We start from the raw sequence: 26,068 nt of genomic DNA, 5'->3' as shown, positions 1-26,068 counted from the left end.
TATGATATAGGGTCCTTCCTCATCTCTTATTATAGTCTTTGGCTTAAAATCTAATTTATCTGATATAAGGATTGGCACCCCAGCTTTCTTTTGATGTCCATTAGCATGGTAGATTGTTTTCCACCCCCTCACTTTAAATCTGGAGGTGTCTTTGGTTCTAAAATGAGTTTCTTGCAGACAGCATATCAATGGGCCTTTTTAAAAAAATCCATTCTGATACCTTGTGTCTTTTGATTGGGGCATTTAGCCCATTTACATTCAGGGTAACTATTGAAAGATATGAACTTAGTGCCATTGTATTGCCTGTAAGGTGACTGTTACTGTATATTGTCTCTGTTCCTTTCTGCTCTGTTACTTTTAGGCTCTCTCTTTGCTTAGAGGACCCCTTTCAATATTTCCTATAGGGCTGGTTTGGTGTTTGCAAATTCTTTTAGTTTTTGTTTGTGCTGGAAGCTTTTTATCTCTCTTCCTACTTTCAATGACAGCCTAGCTGGATATAGTGTTCTTGTTTAGTGCTCTGAATATATCATGCCAGTCCTTTCTGGCCTGCCAGGTCTCTGTAGATAGGTCTGTTGCCAATCTAATATTTCTACTGTTGTATGTTACAGACCAATTGTCCCAAGCTGCTTTCAGGATTTTCTCTTTGTCACTAAGACTTGTAAGTTTTACTATTAGATGATGGGGTGTGGACCCATTTTTATTGATTTTGAGGGGGGGGTTCTCTGTGCCTCCTGTATTTTAATGCTTGTTCCCTTTGCCAAATTAGGGACATTTTCTGCTATAATTTTCTCCAGTATACCTTCTGCCCCTCTCTCTCTCACTTCTTCTTCTTCTGGGATCCCAATTATTCTAATACTGTTCCATCTTATGGTATCAGTTATCTCTCAAATTCTCCCCTTGTGGTCCAGTAGTTGTCTCTCTTTTGCTCAGTTTCTTTATTCTCCATTATTTGGTCTTCTATATCATTCTCTCTTTTGCCTCATTTATCCTAGCAGTAAGAGCCTCCATTTTAGATAGCACCTCATTAATAGCTTTTTAAAATTTCAACTTGGTTAGATTTTAGTTCTTTTATTTCTCCAGAAAGGGATTTTATTTCTCCAGAAAGGGATTCTCTAATACCCTCTGTGCTTATTTTGAGCCCAGCTAGCATCTTGATAATCATCATTCTCAACTCTAGTTCTTATATATTACTAATGTCCATATTGATTAGGTCCCTAGCCATCCATTGGTACTGTCTCTTGTTCTTTTTTTTTTTTTTTTTTTTGGTGAGTTTTTCCAACTTGTCATTTTATCCAGGTAAGAATAGTTGAATGAGAGAACAAAATATTAAAAGGTTAGCAACAACCCCAGAAAAATATACACTAATCAAATCAGAAGAGATCCGAAACCAGGGGAAGAAGAAAGGGGGGGGGAAAGGAAAGAAAGAAAAGAAAAAATATATATATATTAGACTGGTGAATAGAATAGAGCCACACACTTGATTTTGCTTGTATTTTGGTCTGTTAGAAGAAACTACCTCCCAACATTTTTAAAAAAAGAAACAAAAAAAATATATATGGGTAAACACAATGAAGGGATGGAATTTGACTGTAAAGATGAAAATTTTAAAAATTCTAAAAAAGGAATTGATAAGTTGGTTGAAAAATGAAAAAAAAAAGAGGAAAGAATGTGATCAGGCTGGAGACTAGGACAATGCTGTGCACTAGATTCAGGGTATATTTTGAAGTATTAGAAGAAACTGTATCCCAAAATTTTAAAGAAAAAATACCCTGGATGTATACAAAAAATAAGGTTAAATACAATGATGGATAAAATATGACTATAACAATGAAAATTTAAAAAGATTTTTAAAAATGTACTGATAAGATAAAATAGTTAAAAAAATGTTAAAATAGGAAAGAGGGAAAAATTGAAAAAATAGAATAAGAATAAAATAAAACAAAAAAAATTAACTTTGGAAGACTAAAGGATCATGGGGAAAAAAGCCATGAATTCTGTGTTGCTTTCCCTTAGCTGTGGAGTTCTGCAGTTCTCATTGATCGGTGATCTTGGTCTTGGCTGGATGTTCTTGCTGATCTTCTGGGGGAGGGGCCTGTTGCAGTGATTCTCAAATGTCTTTTCCCGAGGTGGAATTGCACTGCCTTTGCCAGGGGCCAGGCTAAGTCATCTGCTCTGTTCACTCTCGGTAGCTTTTGTTCCTTGATGCTTTCTGTACAGCTTTGGAGGACGGGAATGAGGATGGCAGCCTCTCAGTCTCTGGCCTGGAGGAGCTGAGAGCTCAGGGCCCCACTCCTCAGTGTGCCCTCAGAGAAAAGCAGTCAATCCCTCCCATCTTCCTGGTCTCCGGCTGTGCTCTGAGCTCACCCGGCCTATGGCCAAGCATTTCTATCTCTGGTGCACAGTTTCCAAACCCAGTAGATTCCTGCAGCGTGCTCCTGTGCCACTCCTCCCAGAGGAGGGAGGAGGCGGTATCTCTGGATCTGCCACATGTGGGGTCCCTGCTAGAAGAGCAGTGGCCTTATTGTGCCTCAGATCATGGTTTAAGGTAACCCCAAGCTGAAAGCCCCCACCTCGACTCTGTGTCTGTAGCTGGCTTCCCTGCTCCAATACCTGGGAGCTCTGCTACACTCCAACATCTCTGGTCTTTCTGTGACTCTGTGGGTCCTGAGACCACGCTGGCCCTGTGAGGGCTCCACCCCCTCACTTAGCCTCTGGAGCGATGTCCCTCAGTGCAGCAGACTTCTAAATGTTCTGATTTTGTGCTCCGCTGCTCCACCCCTTGCTGGGAGCCACCCACCCCCGCCCCCTGCGTCTGTCTTCCAGTCGCTTCGGATTCATGTCTCCAGACATCCTACCTTCTGGAAAGTGGTCAATTTTCTGTTCTCTTTCTCTTCTATCTCCTGTTGAGTTTGTAGGTGTTGAGAATGGTTTGATAACTATCTAGCTGAACTCCTTGGACCTGATGATATTTCAGTTTCCTACTTCTCCACCATCTTGCTCTACGCCCCTATATTTTTCTTTTTCTTACCTCTGTTTCCCTCAGAATAAAAGGACTGGGCACCTGTGTGACTCAGCCAGTTAAGCTTCTGACTTAGGCTCACGTCATGATCCCGGGGACCTAGAATGGAAACTCACATCAGGCTCCCAACTTAGTGGGAGTCTGTTTCTCCCTCTATGCCTTCCCCTGCTCATGCTTGTTCTCTCAAATACATAAATAAAATCTTTAAAAAACATAAAATGACTCGAAGTGGTGATTTCTGGCACTAGAATGTCATTTCTTAGAAAACAAACACGACTGTTTCTAAGCTGGGATTTTATGACCAACTAGAAAAGCAATTTTATTTATGTATTTATGTAAGTTTTTAAAATTGAAGTGTACTTGACATATAATATTAGTTTCAGGTGATTCAACATTTCTAGACGTGATAAAGTGATCATGACGATAAATCTAGCTACCATCTGTTACCATACAACATTGTTATCTGTTCTTAACTATATTCCCTATGCTGTACTTTACATCCCATCCTTATTTGATACCTGGAAGTTCATACCTTTTCATTCCCTTCCCCGATTTCACCCACCCCCTACCTCCAATCCCATCTGGCAACCACTAATTGTTCTTTGTGTCTATGAGTCTGTTTCTGTTTTGTTTGTTCATTTGTTTTGTTTTTTAGATTCCACATGAAAGTGAAATCACATGGTATTTGTTTTTCTCTAACTTATTTCACTTGGCACAATACCCTCTAAGTCCATTTTTGTTATTGCAAATGGCAAGACTTCATTCTTTATGCCCAAGTAATATTCCTTCATGTGTGTGTGTATAAACACACAACTTCTTTATCTGTTTATCTACTGATGGACACTTGGGTTGCTTCCATATCTTGACTTTGTATATAGTGCTACAGTGACCATTGAGGTGCATTTCATTTATTTAACACAAATTAGTGTTTTAATTTTCTTAAGCTAAATACCCAGAAGTGGAATTGCTGGGTAGTTCTACTTTTAAGTTCTTGAGGAATTCCCATACTGGTTTCTATAGTGGCTGTTCTGTTTTGCATTCCCACAAACAGTGCACGTGTGTTCCCGTTTTATCCACATCTTCACCAACACTTGTTATTTCTTGTCTTTTTCATTCTAGCCATTCTGACAGGTGTGAGGTGGTATCTCATTGTGGTTTTGATTTGTATTTTCCTGATGATGAGTGATGTTGAGCATCTTGTCATGTGTCTGTTGGCCATCTGGATGTCTTCTTTGGAGAAATGTCTATTCAGGTCCTCTACGCACTTTAAATTGGATTATTATTATTTTTTTATATTGAGTTGTGTGAGTTCCTTATATATTTTGGATAGTAATGCCATATTTGGTTATGTCATTTACAAATACCTTCTCCCATTCATTGGGTTGCCCTTTTGTTTTGTTGATGGGATCTTCACCATGGGAGAGTTGTTTAGTTTGACGTAGCCCCCTTTGTTTATTTCTGCTTTTGTTGTCCTTGGGAAAGTAGTCTCTTCACTGGGTCCAGTATGGCCAAAACTGGACAAGAGGGCCAGAAAGCATTGTTTCAAATGCCCACGTGGCTGCATTTTCTCTTTATGGCCGAAGACACTGAGAACATTCTGTTCTCACAGATGGCCTCCTTGCTGAGATGTGAAAAGGAAACTGTAAACAGCAGTTTGCACCCTGTAGGTGCATGTTTCTCTGTGCCACAGTGACCTTGCAGCTCTGTCTGCATAGAGAAGAATATAGGAAGTGGTGGGGATGGTTTCCCTCTTCTCACTCCAGGGACCAACTTGGAAGGGTGTGAGGTGAGACTCTCACACTGGCTGGTGAGTGCTGGCCTCAGTTCAGGTGCCCAGAAACAATCTAGGAGCATCAGAGAGCCTGACAACGCTCCTAGGCTACTGAAGTTCATGAGTGACTGCATATTATAATATACCTGCATGGAGTGTGTCCAGAACCCAAGTACTGATAGGCACCTCACCCACTGAACTAAAGCAGTGAGGTGGACCATGACTATGGGGAAAGTTACTTTTCTTTCTTTTCTTTTTTTTTTTTTTTAAAGATTTTATTTATTTATTTGACAGAGATCACAAGTAGGGAGAGAGAGAGGAGGAAGCAGGCTCCCTGCTGAGCAGAGAGCCTGATGCGAGGCTCGATCCCAGGACCCTGGGATCATGACCTGAGCCGAAGGCAGAGGCTTTAACCCACTGAGCCACCCAGGCACCCCGGAAAGTCACTTTTCAAAACTCTGAAACAAGGATTTAGTCACTAGGTCCCTAGTATCTCTAAAGTGTGAACGTTGCTTCCACGAACCCCTAACTTCCACCAAGGGAATTGGTTTTACACATAGTTCAGTACTTTGCAAACAACAGAATGAGGCATACAGGATTAAGGAAACTGATCTTTCCTTCGATGCTATCATAAACTTCTGGGTCACCTCATGTTGGTGGACACCTGCTGGCCAAAGAACTTAGAACATCAGAGACACATTTTATATCAAATGACTTCAGACCTTGAAAGTTAAACCCATTCTTAGAAGAGAGGAGAAATGAGGAACAAGATATTTAGGAGACTGATAAAAAAAATTCTGAAGTTCAGAGTCCAGAAAAGTCTCCCTGACATTTCTGGGAAACCTCAAAGAATGTCTTGAATGGCTCCCTCTGAATGACAAGGTTTTTATCACTGACCAGATGCCAGGGCTTGTCCTCCAGCCGTGCCCCATCAACATGGAGCTTGGAGTGCCCACACCACCACCTGGATATCTGTGTCTCATGGTAGGAGCCTTGCTCTCTGCCACCACCAGAGTTGAAGCCTCATGTCTTAGTCCATTTGGCTGCTATCACAGAATCCCATAGGAGCGGTGGTTTACGAATGACAAACAGTTGTGTTTCCTGGTTCTGGAGCTGGAATGTCCAAGATGAAGGCGCTGGCAGATTCAGTGTTCCATGAGGGCCTGCTTCCTGCTTCCTAGCTGGCCATCTTCTTGCTGTGTTCCCATCCGGAGAGAGGGTCAAGGAAGCATTCTGAGGTCTCCTTTATAAGTGTATTAATTGCCTTCATGAGAGAGGGAGCCCTCCCAAAGGCCCCACCTCCACATACCATCACAGTGGGGGATTAAGTTTCAACATACAAATGGGGGGTGGGGTACAAACATTCAGTCTACAGCACTTTGAAGGTGACCGCTCCCCACTCCCCATCACCATTGGGAGGATGAACTGTCCTCAAGAGGCCCGTTTCCAGCACTGCCTGATGTTCTCAGCACCTTATAAGTACTTTATGCTTAGATTTCCCTTGTCTCTACATTGAAGCATTTCTGCTGGACAGAGTGTGTGTGCCTGGCTGTCCTCTCTTAGGGTGGTTCTTTCCTGGAAGTTTCTTTGTGCCGGGTTACCAGATAGACTCAGAAATACCTAACTTCGGCAGGGAATCTGGCTTAGGTTCCAGTGAAAACTACCTTGCTGGTTGTGTTTATGGTGGATCTGGGTTGTGCCCAGAACTGTACCTGGTTTTGTGGCAGAAAATAAGAGTACGTTGCTTTTGCCTTGAGAAGCTTAAAAATGTGTTAGGAAAACACGACATGCACATAATATGGTTAAGTAACAAAGCCAAGTGAGATACGGGTGATTACTGAAATGCACATACAGAAATTAGGAAAGGTTGTGAATCATCTTGTGTTTTGTAGTGTTGGGAAAGCTTGTAGAGGAAGGGCTGGAGCTTGAACGTAACTAATGCTGTGTTGGTCAGCTGTCTTGGCTGTAAGTGACAGAAACCCAATTCAGATTCCCTTAAAGAAGGAACTGTGCTTCTAGAGATCATCTATCTTTGGGCATAGCTAGATGCAGTATTTAGAATTTAGTCCTTACTTTTGTATTTAGACAAAGATAGACTAGGGAAGGTTTTTCTTAACATGACCAAGGCAGCATATTCATATGTTTTCTTTGTGGATAGGATATTGACTAATAATAAGTATGATTTATTGAGTCTTCACAGGCACATTTATTTTATAGAGGAGGAAAGGAAGCATCAGACATCCTAAAGTATTTTAGGGAGGTACTGCAATCCCTGTGACAGAGCTAGCAAGTGGCAGGGCTGTTAGTGAAACTTGAGACTATAGTCATCTCATTTCTGACCCATGTTTTTAACAGCTGAGCTCTTTTCAGCAAATGCATTGCTGTGTCTAGTCCATCTTCATAGCCTCCCTAATGTCTGTCAGTGCCAGCAATGCCCATCTGAGAGCTGGATATCCCCCGCCTGAGTCCCCTGTTGCTCACGCCATGCTCTGAGACGCCTCCCCACTAATAGCTCAGTGGGCATCTGGGGCACTTGAGGTGATGATAAAGAACTGTGTCGCCATTTTGTCCCATCTTCCTCCAGCAGACACCGGAAGCAGCCCATCCTGCTCCAGCAACCACACAGTGACAGCCCCAGTGGAATGCAGAAGGGCATCATTGTACCTTCTCTGACGGAGACTGGGGGCAAGTTGCACTAGTGGGGACCCAAGTTCTTGGTTTCTCTGAATGTCAGGGTCCAGGCATAAAGAGAATAGAGTGAGATGGTGAGCCAGAATGGGTGAGTTCTGGTCTTAAATTGGAAGAGTAAATGTATGGTCTTGAATTTTAGAATAAACTCTCTAAAATGCTTCTCATAGTACCTCACACAAAGCAGGTTCTCATAATTGTAAGACAGTATTATCATTACCGCAACTGCTTCCTCTCCCCCTCCATTTCACCTCCTCCCCCTCCCCTTCTTCTCTTCCTCCCCCTCCTCTTCTTCCCCTCCCCCTGTCTCTTCTCCTCTGCCTCCTCCTCCCCCTCTCCCTATTCCTCTCTCCTCATTCTCCTCACCCTCCTTTTCCTATAATGATTCTACTTTTAGTAAAACAGCATAATGATCATACTTCTTAATGATAGTCAGGATTCTTTTGATGACAAGTAACAAAAGACCTACTCAATCAACATGGCTTAAGTGTCAAGAGTTTTATTATCTCGTATAGGAAGTCTAGTGGTGAGGCAGTTCTTGGACCAGTGAATTCAGCACCCATCTCTGTAGTAAAGTCCCTAGTTCTTTCCATCTTTGACCTGCTAGACTAACTGTGTTAGTTTTTGTCCTCCTGCTTATGCCCTAATGGTGAGAGATGGTGGAGGCAGCACTAAGCTTCAGATTCTCACACATCCATATTTAAGGCTGGAAGAGAGAACCCTCCTTCACTGTTTCTCTTTTTAAGAGTGAGAAAAAATTTTGCAGAAACTTCTCTGCAGACTCTCCCATCATCTCAATGGCCAGAATTGTGTTCTATGGCCATTCCCAAAGCAATGACTGGCAAAGGGAAATATAATCCCCATAACTGGTGTGTAGGGGGAAGTGGCCTGTACTTCCTGAAGTCCATGCACCTTTGATGCCTGAACAAAGTTAGGGTTTGATTAACATGAAAGCAATTGGGGGATGATCATTGGCAGTGTCAGCCACAAGGATGTGGCTGGAGCTGTCTCTCAATGTAAGCAAACTGATTTCAGCCCGAATTTTTCAAGAGTATCTGTTTTTGACTCCTTGAAGAACAGTAACAGAGTCAAATGGAATGATTTCATAGTTGAATAAAGTGAAGCAACCATATATATTTTCCCCATAGCTATGTCTTGTTTTTATTATGGAAACTGAGATCTCATCAAGCTAAAAACAAGATCTCCAATGGTTACTGGTCCCCCAGTGACTTTTTTTTTTTTTTTAAAACCTCTCACTGAGTTAAGAAAGCCCAGAAATGACTTCATTAGGTTTGAACATTATTGTGAGACTAGAGAGTGGAGAGCTAAGAAAAACGTGTCATCAGGAATGTCTTGTTTCCAGTCTTAAATATATTTTTAACAGTTTAAATATATTCTTAACAGTTTCAAATGTAAAGGAGATAGTAAGAAGAGTGAATACCTTTGTTTGATGGAATCAATATTTAAAAAAATTTGTAACAGAACTGGCCATTGGACTAAAATAATTAAAATTAGTTTTCATGAGAAAAAAGCAAAAAGAAGTTCCTGAATCAGACCTCAAAAGCAATTATTAAAATATGAAAAGGTAGTGTGGGGTGGGAAATCTGATTCTACTTACAAAAAATAACTTATACATTGAGTCAGGAAAGTTTAGTTTATATTGCAATAACAAATAACCCCCAAATCATGTGCATAATGCAACAAAATTTATTTTTTAGTCAAAGTGTGCTGCAAAGTGTCCAGGCAATGTGCCAGTGCATCTGTCCTCCGTGTGTTGGCTGAACATTCCAGCTTGATTCAATCCATGACACTTCCCAATCAACACATGCGTTGACAATTGCTATGATGGGAAAAAGAGGGTTGGAAAGTTGAGAATGAGTACTTAAATGTCTCTGCTTATTTTTCATTGGTCAGAGATTGTCACATGGTCAGCTAACTTTGAGGAGAGGGGCATGTACTCCTCCCAAGTGCCTGCAGGATAGAACAGAAATGGCTGCTGATGACCAAAAGTATCATTTATTTGCCAATCACACACATTTTAGTGGGAAGTAAATTCATTACAAATCCAAAATATCATTCAACTGTTAGAATTATGTAAATATGGGGCTTCATTGATAATAGTAAAATCTTGGGATGATGGAGCTAATAATGGGGTTACTTCCTTTTCCTGGAAAGAACATTCATTGAGTATTGTGCTCATTGATGGGACTGTGCTTTAGGAGGTCCTTTGGGGGTGTGAGAGGAGAAGAGCTAAATGTAGAATGATCAACTTTTTATGTTCCACTGGAAAAGTCTTCTGAGGACAAATAGCTATTCATTTTCAAATATCTTAATATTTGATTTGCTTTAATGGGCTCTGAATGGTTATTGCAGGGAGAATTGTTTCTGTTCAATTTAAGAATCTCTTGCAGTCAAAACTATATGGATTGTCCCATGGTGAGGGGAGTTTCTTTTCAACGGTGTGGGCTGAGCATGGGATGAACCTCCTCTGGCACAAAGGGAAGAAAAAGGAAAATTTAAGCATCATATGGCTCATTGGGCTAGATGACCCTTAAAGATGCTTCCAGCCCCAAATTTGATAATCAGATGGTTCCTAAGTTGCCCGAAACTCCCATCTGACTGATTGCCCCAGGACTTCCCAAACCATTGACACTTGCTTAGATTTCCTTCTAGGGTCCTGGACCATACATTGCTGGGGCCTGTCTACACAAATAAGAAACCGATGACATATCCTAAAGGTGAAGAAGTGGGGTGTGATACTGAGCCCTGGGTTGCTGTACTTATCCAGAATTGTGTTCACAAGGCAACTCCAAGTCATTCCAGAGCTAGCTGTGGAAACATAGGAGGAGCCACACACCCTATTGTCTTTCTGCAATGAAGCAGGGCTGAACTAATGCAAACCAAATTTGATTTAACTCCCCCTCTCCCCCCACCCCCCAAAAAAATCAAGAAATTCTTGTTAGGCGGAGAAATTTTATGTCATTCTATCCTTGAGTGAATTTTTACAGCTGAGTTGGAAACTCTATCAAATAGAGTTTAGAACTTGTTTGACGACCCTTGATGTCCATGTTCGCTGGGGTGCATGTGACCTTTCCAGGGCTGGCCTGCCGAGCCACCAGGGGTTAACTACATTCTTCCTTTGGTAACCATTTCCTGACCTCTTCCTGATGACACACTTACACACACTTTTCTTCTTCTTTTTTCAATTCATGAGTTGCACTTTCTTGGTTACTATGGCGGCAAATTGTTGATACTGGATTCCCAGTCAGGTTTTTATTCCTTTTAGTCATTTTTTCCCGTGAACTAATCAGTCGCAGTGGAGTTAAAAATTACGCATTAATGTGAACCTTCCACAAAGCATTTCTACATTCTCTTGCCATTTCCTTTTTATTCTTCATCAGTTAGAGTTGTTAACATCAGAAAATGAAAATGTTCAGCCTCCTTCCCTTTCCCCTCTCCTCATTCTTCTCATTTCCTGAGTTTCAGAGGAGAGCCATCAGCTACTTCCCATCAGGACTGTCTGCAGAGTAACACATGTCCTCAATTACTGGGATCAGAAACCAAAGGCACCTCTTGGGTTGGTGATGGATGACTGGTTGGCCTCTGCTTTCTGTTGGATCTGCACCACGGATGCCACAGTTTGAATGGGTTATTTATCTTGTGGAGGTGACTGTGTTTGGTGGTAGTAATATTGGCTAACCTTTATTGATTGCTTGCTGTGTGTCAGAATTTTATGTTTCACTCATTTCATCCTTGCTATAGGCCTGTGAAACAGGTACTGTTTTTTCCTGATACAAAGAAGGGAGGCACAGAAAGTTTAAGTAACATTCCCAAAGTCACACAGCCAGTAAGTGATCAAGCTGGAAATTGGACCAAGATAATTTAGTTTTAGGATTCAAGCTCATGAAGCCTGGTGCTAGAACACTAATACCATGAAGTATTATGACCTTGTTCAGTTTTGATTTCAGGTGTTTTGTCCTTCTAGGTCTCAATTTCTTGTTTATAGAGTATGTCGCCACTGAAATAGAAATGAAGATGGCTCAGCCTTAACCCTGAAGGAACAGATAATACTTGGTCATGTGCTGGTGGTGGTGGTGGTGGTGTATAAACACTTCTAGTCACGTGCATTCAGCGTCCTACTGCACGTGCCTCCTGGCTGATAAGCCCTTTCTTTGAAGGCACCCTCTCTTGTCCATTTCTTGCACAGAAAAGTGAATCTTTTCTTAAAAAATAATAACTTTTTTTTAAGATTTTATTTATTTGACAGAGATCACAAGTAGACAGAGAGGCAGGCAGAGGGAGAGGGGGAAGCAGGCTCCCTGCTCAGCAGAGAGCCCAATGTGGGGCTCAATCCCAGGACTCTGAGACCATGACCTGAGCCGAAGGCAGAGGCTTAACCCACTGAGCCATCCAGGTGTCCCCCCCACAAAAAAGAACTTTTGAGTGAATATTTAGATGTAGAGGTGAGTGTAGAAAATGTTGCTAGTTCAACACATTTTGCCAATTTAGGTAGAGACCTGGCCCCTACATTTTTATTTTTCCAGTTTGTTGTTTGATGACCTTCTCCACTACCCATGTTAGTAGGAGCCTGCTGTGTTCTTGTCCACTGTGGTGATGGGCCCCTTGTGAGCCCTGCACCAGCTCTGGATACACCTCACCCTTGGCCTTCAGGGTTTAGGCTCTCTTTGGTTATATGCAGAAGATCAGCTTCCCAAACACAGCAACCACACCAATGTGGCTGGTCTGGGATGAGCCAGTAAGTCTGTGACCCCAGTGGTACTCCTAGAACTAGTTCTTCCCACAAAATAGCCCTGTTTACTGATCCAAACTCCTTCCTGCACTAGGAGTTCTTCTTGGGGGCTCCTGATGTCCCAGTGAACGTCTGTTAGGGCCATCTTGATCCATGGGAGCGGCTTTGATCCTGCTGAACCCTCTATGCATCTCAGTAGTCCTGAGACATGTGTGTGTAATATCCCCTGTCCCTGGAGAGCAACCGAGTCTGCTTAACTGAGACCATTAGAGTGTTAAGGGGAAACATCAAGGATCATGTGTCCTAGGGACTTTCTGCATCTATGCAGGCATAAAAACTGTTGTCAGTTTATCTTGGTAAAAATACATTCGAGTTATGCTTCCCTGGTCATCCTGCTGGAGAAATATGACAATTTCACAGGTTATCAGAACCTTGGGCAGACTCCCAGGTGGATCCAGCTTCTCTATCCCAGGAAGATCTACCTGGTTAGGGAAGTAGAGAGGCAGTTCCTCAGAGAGAGGGCATTGTATTCCCAGAGAAAAAGAGAGCTGCTGGACAGACAGATGGAAGGGGACCAAGACACGGAAAAGTGTATCTGGGCTGCTTAGATCTGGGCTTGGGAGTGGGGGGGGGAAGAAAACCTCTTTTCAACTCCAGGTGATCCTTGTTCTTCATTGCAGAAAATGAGGTATTGCACATCATTTGTGTCATTTTTATAGGAAAATTAATTTTGAGCTGAATTAAATTTGTGATAACTATGTGGATTCAGAGTTAGGAGGAAGATAGGGAATTTCTAAACGAAGGTTGGTGCCACTGCCTCAGGATCTCAAATCCTTAAGTACTCAATCTCTATGCCCAGTGGAACTGGGCATAGAGAGCATATGTTCCATCAGTTAAGAACATACAGGTAATTTACATATCGGGCAGTGTCATCTCAGAAATGAGAGGGCACCAAAGTAAGCACCAGGAAATACCAAAATTAGTTGGATGACCAGAACTGAAGGGAGAGAACTTACCATCTCCTCTCTCCATTCTTTTTCTTTTGCCTTCCTCACCTCCCTTCTTCGGATGACTAAGTTCCAAAGGATTAGGAATGCTTGGCAAAAGCGTTTCCCTATGGAGTAAGGGAAAATTAATATTTTGGGGGGGGTGGGGAGGTTGGGGATGTGTAAGCATGAAACAAGGTGTTAATGATTTTCCTACAAATATGGTGCCTGGTGGGCTCAGTCCATAGAGCAAGTGACTCTTGATCTCAGTGTTGTAACTTTGAATACTACACTGGGTGTAGAGATTACTTAAAAATAAAATCTTAAAAAAAAAAAAAGAGAAAATTTGTAATTAAAAGCTGGCAGCCACACCAAACAGCTTGCACCCTGTGGGAAAGCCAGGACTGAAATGTTGGGTGGGATGAGGAGGCCTGATGCAATCACATTCCACTGGACACAAATCCTTTCCTGTGGGTAAATATTGTCCTGGGATATCATGCTCTGTTCCTAATAAATTTGACTAGGCAAAGACGTCGACATATCACCTAACAAAGGTCTTCAAATGATGATCATTCCTGCAAGCCAGGAAATAGAGCTGATTTCCCATTAAAGTAGGTCTGTCTGTTCAGCAGGGTTCCCAGGTTGCTGTCATGGAGAAGTTATTTGCTGACTCATCTTGAAATTGGAGAATTTTCAATTTTCCATTGTACACAGTTCTGTCTCTTCCCAGAGAAGTCTTTTTTAAAACAATATTTTATGTAACATATGTGAACTATGTTTTACTGTTTTATATTTTAACAAGAAATGTTACTCATTCCTAATTCTAATAAAGGGGGAAAATTCACCCTTTTTTGAATGCTTCTCACTTCAGAGTGTAAAAAGTCATGGGCCGTGGACAATTAGTGGCCTAGTGTTTGGAGACAAGACTACTGAAAAGTGCATCTTTGATTTAAGACTTGCCACATTTGGGTAATACTTGCTTTCTGCCCTTAAGAAATTCAGATTCTGTTTTTTTGTCACTCCCTGCAACTTCATTTACCTGTGCAACCAGAAAAATGAGTTTCAAAAAATTACTTTTTTGTCAGTAAGAAAGAAAATGGCTTCCAAGAACTCTTCTGTCACTTAAATCCTTTCTGTTCAGATATAGGGTTCCACTCTTCCTGCTCCGAGTCCTAGCTCTGGCCATGTTACCGAGTCTCAGGAACTGGGAGTGTAAAGAACCTCAGAGACTCTCCAGATCACAACTGGTGAAGGGATCCCTCCCAACTGGTCATGAGACCACTGTTTAGACACCCAGTGGGGTCTCTATTTTGTGAGGCTACTTTCTGGAGGAGATGGCCTCATTTTCAAAGATGGGTGGGACAGACAGACTAAATACAAAGTCGTCATCTGCACACCAGGCAGGCTTTGTGTTGGCTCTGAGGCCCGAGGTCGACCAAGTAGATGTGGACTCTGCCCTCAGGACCTGTAGGTCACTATGGGGAGATAGCAATTCAATAAGCAAGTGCATGGATAACTACTTACACTACATATAATGATGACATAGGACATCAAAGACAAGTGAAAATGGGGACAAGGACTGATCATAGGGAGTTAGAACCTAGACTGAGGATTAGCTGGAAATTTTGACAGATTTTTCACTTTTTCCTATCACCCAGATGAAGCCTGGGTATGAAAGTAGGGATTAGAATTTCTTAAAACAACTACTCATTGCGAGAGGCAAGGAGTATCATGAGTGAGAGCATATTGACAAAATCTTGATGTTTTCAATAAGGAAATAGTTAAGTATTTGGCAATATGTATATTATATATAATAGTGCCTGGCACATAGTACATTCTTAATAAATGTTAGCCATAGTTATGGCTATTATCTGATACTTACATTAAAAAAAAACCTATCTGCCCACTATCATGAAAGAGATATCACATATTGAGGCACATGTAGTAGCAAAGTGTTCACTCCTTGAACAAATCCAAAGCAAGCAGATATAATAAAAATTAAACTGTGTCATATATGGCTTTGTATCACTGTGATGAATCCTATCCTCTGTCTCTCCTCAAACCAAAATCCTTTAAAGTCTACTTTGGAAGGGGGCAGGGCAGAAGAGTGTAGAAACTGGGCAGAGGTCATTGAGTTTGATATCTGGGTAAAGAGGGTGCACAACAGACACAACATACTGGAAAGTAGAAGCTAAGTGGCAAAGGAGAATTCACAGAAAAATCTAGGTAGGGTGGGATAGGATGCAAGCCTCTTGTACCCAGATCTAAGAGGCAGAAACACCCCATCTGAGTTTCTGAAGAGGTAGAGCCCAGAATGCATTGCTGGCTCCCTGTCCCCATGGTTGGCTGCTGGACAAGGTGCCGTGAATCTTCCACTCTTCTCCTCCCTGCTGTGTTCTTTCTTGGCAGTGTTCCTTATGGATAAGCCACATGGGCAGCTTTGGATTCCGTATTTGCTTTGGCTTTGTGGTTTGCCACTTACTTCCTGTTAACATTCCTCTACCCTTACCCCAGAATGGGGTCTCTGACACAGCCACCTGCTCCTTCTCTTCTCTGTACCCACAGACTCCCGCTCTCTGATTTCTCCATCAGCTACTTGGCTCTTGCCTGAGACTCAAATCTAACTTCTGTCCAAATATTTTCCATCTGAACGTCTTGTTTGGATCAGATAGAGTTTCGCTGTGGTAGGCTGTTAGTGGGACAGAAGAGGGTGATCAGGGATGGTGCTGGAAAACTCGAGTTCATAGGTGCAAATGGCTTTTAAGTGAGACCTGATAAAGCCCTTCTTCCCATGGGCCTCTGTCCAAAAAGCCTCAGGCCCAGTGCAGAGGTGATTACAGCCAAGGAGCCTAGTGCAGAGTTTGAAGCCAAAAATCAGCTTAGGAATGGACAGAGGCTCATAGCTGGCACACATGCCTTCAGATTCTCATATATTTACTCTCCTGGGTCTTCTAACCCAGGCTGTTGGCCTAGTAAGAGTGCCAGGGCAGGCCACAGTCCAATGCCAACACGTGTGCTAGACCGCCACAGCTCGCGTGTGGCATGCTGCGTCCCGGGCACTCACAGACTGCTTGTGCATTTGTCCCCTCCAGTGGAGTTCAGATAAGGGCTTTCAGCTTAGCAGCTTCCACATGACTTTCCTGGATCCAGGGACTCCACAAAGAAACACATCTACCTACTTAAGGAGCCTCTTTCCTTGACTTTGACTTAGATACCAACCAAGAACATTTTAGGGAGGTGTTTGAGAATAAGGGTGTGGGTGCAAATCCCAGTTCTGCTGTTTTTTTAGCTGTGTGACCTGGAGCAATTCCCTTAACGTCAGTCTGCCTGTGTCCTCATGTGTGAAACAGAACTAATAACGCAAAGAGGTGTGAAAATTTAAAAAGAGAACCTACAGATAATAAGGTAGATGATTCTCTGAAAAACATGCTAGTCCTATTGAGACAGGGGATAGGATCGATGCTACCTGTGGAGAGGTGATCCCATCTTCACCGTTTCTGGAATGATAGCCATAGCTCACTAGAAAGTACAGTGGCTGGCCGAGTTGGAAAACGTAACTTTGTGTGTGAGCTCTGAGTACTGAGTATAAAGAGCGGAGCTGTGTCCTGGCTTTTGGTATTTTGTGTCTCAGGGTCCCAAGTTGAGGTGACATGAGCAGAGGACAGTGGAGCATAGCAGGTGCACATTCTGACAGCCACTGAGAGCTCAGACTTGTTCCCAGGGCTGGAAATGCCTCTTTGAAGGGATCTGACTCCTGGAACGGGTAGGGGTCACCTCATGCTGGGTCATCAGTTTCACTGAGCAGCTGTCCCCAGGGGTCACTTTGTGGAATGAAGGTCACTCATCAGGGACTGCTGGCAGTGCCAAGCACAGCCAAAGAGAGTGAGGGTCCTTCGCGGGCCGGCCAAGGTTTTGGGTTTAAGGCTTTAAAGCAGTACCGACATGCACGGACCCTGTGGAGGGAAGACTTCCTCGGGTCTTAGTGTTCATCCACAGACAACACGGATGCAAGGGCATTTAATGCTCACGTTTGAGAGAATGCGACCTCATTTCCTATTCCAAGCTGGGGAATCGGTTACGTTTGCAAAGTGGCTAGCAGGCTGCCTGGCACATTTTATGGACTCCCTGAATGATGCTCGTTATGATGAGGCCACGTGCCACAGCAGCCAGAGGGCAGAGCAGTGCTCCCTGGCAGCTGGAGCTCCCTGAGGGGAGGGTGGAGGCCAGGAGCCGGGAGAAGAGAGTGGAATCATTTAGCAGCTGACACATACCCAGTCACTCCAAGGAATCTCCCAGCCCGGCACAGAAGTCTGACCCAATTTGCTCAGCCCTTCTCCCAAGACTCTGGTTCCAGCCACAGATCTGAGCGCAGAGCATCCTTTCTCTTAGCTGGCTGTGCTTGGGAGGCGGAGGGGATGGCCGGAGCTTGCCCAGGCTTGGGAGCGTTAAGCACTAGCTCATCTCCTCTGACGTTCCCTGGGGGTCAGAAGGCTGTGAGAAAGGGAGGGGAGAGGGTGTGGGGCACCTTGCGTGGTCCGGACGGCCTCCCCTCCCTTGGAACATGCAGTGGCCAGATCATGGGCTCATGGGGTTGTTTATCATGCTCGGTCTCAGGGAGAACATGCCCATACGACAGCACTTTGCAAGTTGGAAAGTACTTTCCAAATGGACAAGACTTCAGGCTGAGATTCAAACCTTGGAGCACAGAATCCTCTGTCAGTTCTCTCAAAAGAGGCTTCCCATCATTTAAGTCACACTGGGGTGGACATGTCACATTAGCCAGTCCGGTTTGGAAGTCTTGGGCTCCATGTTCCTGCTGGGAACCTTTCCATATATGGTGAGAAAGCAGAAGCTTGGAGGGTGGGCTGGGCCATCCTAAGCATGGAGTCTCAGAATCTGAGAGGGGGGATCACAGAGGGTGGGCTTGGAGGAGGGAGATAGGGGAGCAAGAGGACTCAGGAGGTTGCCCTGGACAGGTTTCAGACTGTCATCTTCCTTATGGAGGTGCCAATGGAAGCATCGAAAGGCTTATCTACTCGCCCAGATCTACCACCCAGACTGCTGCCTCTTCCTGCCTCACTGGTCCCCCAACTTTGGTTTTCGTGGCCTTTTTACAAGCTTAAAAGGGTTTTGCTTCTTCTATGTTTCTATTCTTTTCCAGCTTCCAGAGTGAAATCACATTCTGGAAATGCTCATTTCTGCATCATGAACTCAGTTGTTTGTTTTCATTTCTTCCATTTTCCCCTGGGGTCCTTGATGCCATGACCACTAAGGCACCTACAACCGGAGGTCGTCACCCATTTCTGAGACTTCAAGATCACACTCGCTTCACTTTCTTTTCTTATATCTTATATAAGCCCCTTTACGTTTAGCTCGGTCTTCTGTAACCTCTTCCATGATTGTGTCTTCTTGGGAGTCAAATGCAGGGGACCTAGTAAAGTTGAGAAAATAGAGACAAGGAGACGAGGGTCTCTCCCTAGGTCATTCAGCAGAGCGGGGAAGAGGATGTCTCGCCTCAAGCATGGTCCCGAGGCCACTCCCTCCCTTTCATTCCCCAAACCACCACTTTGCTGAAGGCTCCTGCCTGGACTCCCACAGGATTTCATTCTTTCAGTGAGTGATTGAGACACAAACAACCCCTGGTCTCATGCCTAAATGCCCAATGAGATAAGTGGGCCCTGGCCAAGGGATCAAGAAAGAAAGTCAGAGTCGTCTGCATTTGTTCTACCATGTCAGTGTCCAGGCTTCCCAGGCAATCCTATACACTCCTGGGTTAATGTTCCCAATATTCCCAAAGCAACCCACGATATTCCAAACTACCCTAGGCAGGCATTCTAGCCCCTCCATGACCACTACCTCATGACCCCACTCCTCTCCACACCACACGTGCCAGCTGGTACCGCTGCCCACCCCATTCTCGCCCCCCTCAGGGCCTGCGCTCAGGATATCCTCCCAATGTAAAGGCCCACTGTGGCCCTTGAATCTCCAAGAAGTTTTCACCAACACCTCTGATGGAAACAACCTTTCACCACTTCCACTACATACCTCCTTACCAGATTTTAGGACTTCTTCTGTGGAAAAAGATAAATGCTACAAGATTTGAGGAATTTGCAACTTTTTTTAGGCACTGAAAAGCCCAATAGTAGACAAGGGGAATGGAGGACCTTGGATTATCTACCTCTCAGAACATTTTTAATAGCCCACCCATATTCATAAAACATTCAAGTTTATCTTTTCTGAGCAATTGCCGAGTTCTGGCCACTGAAGGGCCAAATGCAGCAGGCAAAACGTGGTCCCTGGCCTCTTTGCATTTACATTTTGAGAAGTCCCTGGGAAGCCTGTGGTCAGTATTGTCTGAAAAGCATTTTCTAAGCTCCGGGAGCTCAGCCTCTGATACATGTCACTGCCTGTGTTGTGCCTCATAAACACATCTGGCAAGATGACTCTTATCTTCCCAAGTTTGCATGTTCGCTCTGGTTCCTCTCAGCCAGAAATGGCTTCCGCCTCCCCGCTTTTCAGCACCTTTCTCGGGTTCCCTTCTTTCTGCTCCAACCTTATGATCTCCCACTTTTTTGAACGTCTTTCAGGAACTGTAATTTAGCACCACGTAATTTAGCTCTTCCTTGTATGGTTCAGAAGCATGACGTTTGATGGCTTTGGAGTTTGTAGTGGAGATGGCCAGCCGGCTGCCAAACGTAGCTGCTCTCTTCCTTTCGGTCAGGTGGTCTCTGGGGCCCAGGTACCCAGCCAGGGAGTTTCCCAACCCCTTCACAACTTCCTGGGGCTATGAAACTAACGGTCAATGAAATATAAGTGGTTTATATTGCTTTTGGGTGGCAGCCATTACAGTGTGTCATGTGCCCTCATCACTTCCTCCTGCCCTTCTTTGACACCTTTGGGTATTTCCAGATATTGGAAATAGCAGAGTTTCAGTATGGAAGGGGCCTGGATTCCTGTGTCACCACCTGGAGATTAACCCCCCAACTGAGAGCATTTGCAGATCTGTGACAGGAAATACACATGATTAGGTTAAACTACTTGAGATCTTCCTTGACCAAAATGGGGTTATATAAATTTAGAACTGAATTCCATCTCTGCCACTTGTTATCTGTGTGATGTTGGGCAGATGACTTACCCTTCCCAGGCTTCAGATTCTCCTTCCGTAAGAAGGAATCAAGAGCACCTGACTTTGCAGGATGGTTGTGAGGGATAATTGAGATATTTCTGAAATGCTGAGGACACTGTAGGACCAAATATTTCCTGTATGTGTGTGTGTGTGTGTGTGTGTGTGTGTACATGTAAGCTCTCCCACGTGGTGGCTTCATTTGTGTTAATTTTATCAGTAGATTGTAAATCCTTTGCGTAGGGGCTCAATGTTGTAGACCCTGTCTCTCTTCACCATGAAGATGAAGCACAGTGCAAAGCACATAGGAAATCTCAATAAATGTTTACTAAGAGGCAAAAAACCATCTTGGTTTAAACATCAGCAAAACCAATTCATGCGCTCCACCTTTGGTGATTTTCTCTTCAGGCCCCCCATCACTCAGCCCATCACACATCTCTTTTATTCTCTTCTCTGTAGGACCCTCCCCCACACGCCTAGTTTCTGTGGCTTCCCACGGACCCACCCATTAAAGTGTATTTTTGTGTATGCTTGTTGCTCAGTATGTGAGTAAATGGGTGTATCTATTTAGATAAAAGTGCTTTTGTGGTTTGTGACCAATGGAGTGGAGGTCAGACAGGGAAGGGAGGGGGCCAATTATTAAGCTCTTTGGAAAGAGATAGTGAGGAAACCACGCTGGAGGTGACCTTGTTTCATATTTTTATAAACGAGCTGTAGACACGAGTTGCATGATGAAATCTGCAAGTTGGAGGATGTTGCTAAGCGCTCCTGCCTAGGATAAAATATCAAGTTGATGAGGGTTAACCATCTCATGATGTTGGTATGTTGAAACTTTGGGAATTGTGTCAATGTGTTTTTAAGAGGAGGATACATATTTAAAGAATAAGAGCAATGAAGGAATGATGGATTATCTGAAATCATTTCAAGCCAACACAGTTTAGCATATCTTAAATAAATCAAGCTCTATCCTCCTCCATAGAAGATGTGGTTGAAACTCCTCTTAAATATGACAGTGTTTGACACGCTTTTTTCTAAGAATATATTCCTGACCTCTCCAGACAAAGGCTCCCTAAGAAAAGGAGAGTAATGCCAGTGTATTCTGAGAACAGCAGATGGAGACTAATGCCCAACCAGTGAGAGGCGAACTTTTTTCAGGAGTCTCATTCATGAAAAAAATTTAAAACGTCAGGCCTTCGTTTTAAAAGGGGGTAGATATCCACACATAGGTGCGTCCAAGCACACTATCAGGAAATGTGACACCTAGAACTATAGCAAAGCAATTTAAAAATTATTTCCTTGATATAGGAATTTCATTGAGAGAGAGCTGGAATTTCAGAAGCAACATATGTAATTACACATTCCAGGCTCTCCTTGACATCTGGGGCTTTGGAAGACCTCCTCTGTGCGGTGGGAACTGGTAGTGTAGAGTAGAAGCAGGCTGGGAGGCAGAGCTAGGGAGCTCTAGGAGGCAGAGCTATGGAGCTATGTTCCCAGGCCAGGAACAACAAACAACGAGTCAGGCCACCGGGGTGTCACTATGGGGAGTGTGGTCTGCAGGCTGCACCAAGGGCTGGGACGAGGGCCAGGTAAGTGAGGCACGCTTCTTGCATGCACCCAAAACCCTGGGTAACCAAGATAAATAACATTTAAAAAAAATTCAAATTGCAAACTACAACTGTTCACTTGCTATTGTAAGGAAAGTTTGTTGGGGAAGTATGGGCATCTCGCAAGTGTTTAGTAGGGATACAGAATCTCAGACCCCACCCCAGACCTCCAAGTTCGTAGTCTGCATTTCAGCAGGGTCCACGGTTGGTGTATGTGACCGTGAACATCTGAGCAGCACTGCTATAGGAGGTTTTAGGGCAGGTGAGACAGACAGCTGGCTGCTCCAGGCGGGTGAATTTGATGTCTTCCAGTAGATATTGTTCAACTATTATTTACCATGTAGTTAGCAGTGAGAGGCAGAAATCAATTTTTTTTCCTGAATTAAAATGGACTTCGTTCTTCGTATTCGATGTAGGGAATTTATTACATGCATTGAATGTACCATAGTACTTAAACTTACTTGAAATGATCTCTTCTCATTCTCCTCATCATCTGTAATTGGATATTCCCTCACCCATGAACTACAGGGCAATATAATTGAGCATTCTTATTTGAAATGTATTTTGAAGTTTCTTTTTCTGACTCTCAAATTGGCAACAACGTTCTACTTTTCTGGAGTTCTTGTTTTGTCTTCCGTCTTTCTTTTGCGGTTTTCTGAACCAAAAAGCTTGTGGGAAGCATAGTAAAGGTTTAAATTTAGGTAACAGAATGCATCACCCATTCCTGGCATATGGCCCCCTGTTTTCACATCAGCATTTCAAGGCTGAGTGACTGAGCCTGGAGGTGGTAGGTGGGCTGGGTAGCAGCCTGACCCCATTTCCCACCATATAATCCGCACACTGTCCGCAGAAGCTGATCGTTTCTTGAAAAGAAAGTTTCTATTTTCATGCCAGAGAACTGTCTCCTTCAAAAGAACTAATTTATATTTTCCAGTTTTATAAGGTAAAGAGCAGTATGAATAAACTTGAGCTCACTGGACCGTATATCTGATTAAAATATTTTTTAGGGGATTTCCCCAACATTTTGTTATGAACGGACTTCACCTTGGAGATGCTGACTCCCTGAGAACATCCCGGTATGGAGGCGAGATTCGCCATCTTGCCCCTAGGCTAGTGCGAGTTGGCCCATTAATGAGTCTAAGGAACCACCTTGCAACATACATACTACATCCCTGCTTGATTGTTCCCTACTGCTGCTGCACCCCAAACTCCAATGAAAAGATACAGTTTGCAGAGTCAGGGAATGCCATGGTTAACGTTCTTCTGTGATAATGCATGTCCCGTCAACTAGCCATGTCAATAGTGGATGGGATGCATGTCAGAATTATCCGGTAGATTTTCCCAAGCTGCCTGACTTTTACAGTGGGCCTGAAGATTTAGAGCCGTGCTTCTCAACCTTGGTTGCCGTCTAGAGTTTTTAGAACCGTTGCTATCTTAGTCCCAACTCCAGAGATTCTGAATGGGTGGGTCTGGCGTATAGCCTGAACATTGGGATTTTTTAAAAAATCCCTGAGTCATTCTAACGCTGCAGCCAAGGTCAAAAGACATTGATGTGTATGTCTGTGTGTATGTATAAAAATTACCATAATGTCAATATATATGTCTATTACCTTGACTAATCTAATTATACATATATACATATATATTTATTTATATACATGTACACTTGTACCAGTTAGGGTAATTGATGGTTGTTGCTATAACAAATAATCCTAAAATGTCAGTGGCTTAATACAGTAAACTTTATTTCCTGTGAATGTGGATGATTGTATATGTATTTTTTTTCTAGACTTGGAAACGGCATGTGTTACTTCTGATTCCCTGCTGGTTAGAATCCATCACACAGCACTAAACTAACAGTCTTGGTGTGAGCCCAGGAGGGAAAAAGAATGTTTGAGGAGCATCTAGTTAGTTTCTGCTACATATAAATACAAGGAAAATGTGTATAGCTTCCTTATCTGACATGCTGTCTATAATGCCCTTATTTATTAATTTAATGGGCTTAGAGTTTTTGTTAACATTTAAAATTAAGTTTACAAATGATATTTGTCTTACATTTATAGAACCATTCAGACTCTAACTGATCTTTCTGTTACAATTGTCCGTAAGAATTGTCTTGAAGGGAGTGAGTGGAGAGACCTCAGGCTATCTAGATCTGCTTTAACCCAAACAGCTCTGCCCGATTTTATGTGTTAGGTTTCAGGGTAAGTTTCATTTAAACTTGGAAATCTAACTCCAACCATAAACTTCCTACTGAAAAATGACCACTTTTTGGCATTCCTTTGGGGGAGATATGCTAGAATTTTGGTTTCTAATTTTGGTGATTCATAAAGATGTAGACCTGGGGCCTTGCAGATGTCAAAGGTGGATTTACTAGGGAACCTTAGCTTGCCTCCTGCCTTCTAGGGTTGTGGGGAGTGGGAACCCTTCTACCCAGCAACTTCCTTCAGGCACCTGCAAAGTCTAACCATGTCTTCACTAAAGAACAGTGGAGAGAGAGCTGCCCTGTCACCCCGTTTCATGTCTCAGTAGGCTAGGAACCTGGCTTCCTTCATCCTTCATCCATGAGGCAAGTGTCTAAAAAATATTTGTTGAGAAAGACAAAGAGAAGTAGAGGAAGAAGAGGAGAAGCAGAAGAAATGGGTTGTTCTACTGCATGGGCTTTTCCCTTTTGCACTTGTATTTTCCCTTCCTTCAACCTCACTCATTGATCCATTCACCACATATTTAGCGCCCACTGTGTGCCAGGCCTCGAGCTACGAGGACATAGAAGAATCTTTGCCATCAGAAGTCTCTCATGACGCAGGGGAGTCAGCAGTGGGCTACCGGGTCATGATGAACATTTAGGAGGGGACGGGGAGGGCGGAGAAAGGGGAGAAAGGAGGGTTATGGAGGGCATTTCTCACCTCGCCTGTCTTCACTGGGTTGCGGGAGGAGCAGAGGGGTATCTATTTGTTGAAACACATACGGAATTTGTAGCTTTGTGGATTCCTGTTGTGATTTCATATACCGTGTTTGATTTCTTCTTCATTTGGCATGCACAGTGAAGGGAGTACATGCTGTTTTAACAGGTGTGGGAGTTTTAGTCTCGGTTCTATCTCTATAAGGTGAGAGACTTTGTCTTTTTTATGTAGGCTCAACACCCAGCATGGAGCCCAACGTGGAACCCAATGTGGGACTCAATCTCATGACCCTGAGACCAAGACCTGCGTTGAGACCAAGAGCTGGACACTTAACTGACTGAGCCATCCAGGCGCCCCAAGGTGAGAGACTTTTGGTAAGACACCTGAACTTGTGCACAAGGATAATTACTTAGGACTGAAGCGAGGTTCAGAAGGACATTGTTCATGAGTGCTTTTTAAACCAGCAGTTTTAGATTAAAAAATAAATACACATATATATATATATACATATATATAGTAGAAATGAGGCTCAGAAACATCAAGGATTTCGCCTGGCCAAATAACTTGGAACTAAGGTTTGAACACAGCTTCCTGCAGTGTCGGAACTCTGGACCAGGCACTGCTCAGGACCTCAGGTCTGAACTGCAATCTCGGTGAACCTTATAAGCCAAAGCAAGGTCAAAACTCCAAACCAGGGATCACAGACCCCAGGAGAACGACTGGAGACTGAGAGCTCAGCCTGTAAGAACAGCAGCCCTGGCGTCCCTGTCCCCTCCCCGTGGGAGTGATCATGGCCGGAGGGACCATGATGCAGAGCCGTTTGCCCCGCACGGAGCTGGTTCCGCGGTGGGCTGACTCCCAGGCTCGGTGCTTGGCTGCGAAAGACCCACAGGACAGCCTGGTACAGTTCAACGTGTAGGACGCCGCAGGCCTCCGGGAGTGTGCAGTCCTGCCTGGGGCACAGAACCGCTGGAGTTGGATCAGGACATGGCCCTAGACAGGTGCGGTGAGGACACTGAAAGACAATCTGGTATGATTGTAGACAGAAAGGCCAACTGCTCATTGCGCTGATCTCATGTGGTGACAAAAACACACAGCCGTTCATGCTCTTGAAATTTGGATATATCAAGGACCCGTTAATCTTTCCCCACCTAGCAGAGCTGTTAGGGACCCCTAGAGCAGAGCTTACCATGCAGACGCAACCACACCGGCATGTGATTGCTT

This window comes from Lontra canadensis, unplaced genomic scaffold, assembly GCF_010015895.1.
Source record: "Lontra canadensis isolate GAN:19392208 unplaced genomic scaffold, GSC_riverotter_1.0 scaffold12, whole genome shotgun sequence".
Taxonomy (NCBI): Eukaryota; Metazoa; Chordata; class Mammalia; order Carnivora; family Mustelidae; genus Lontra; species Lontra canadensis.
The sequence above is the reverse complement of the archived record's forward strand: the minus strand, read 5'-3'. Positions refer to the sequence as shown.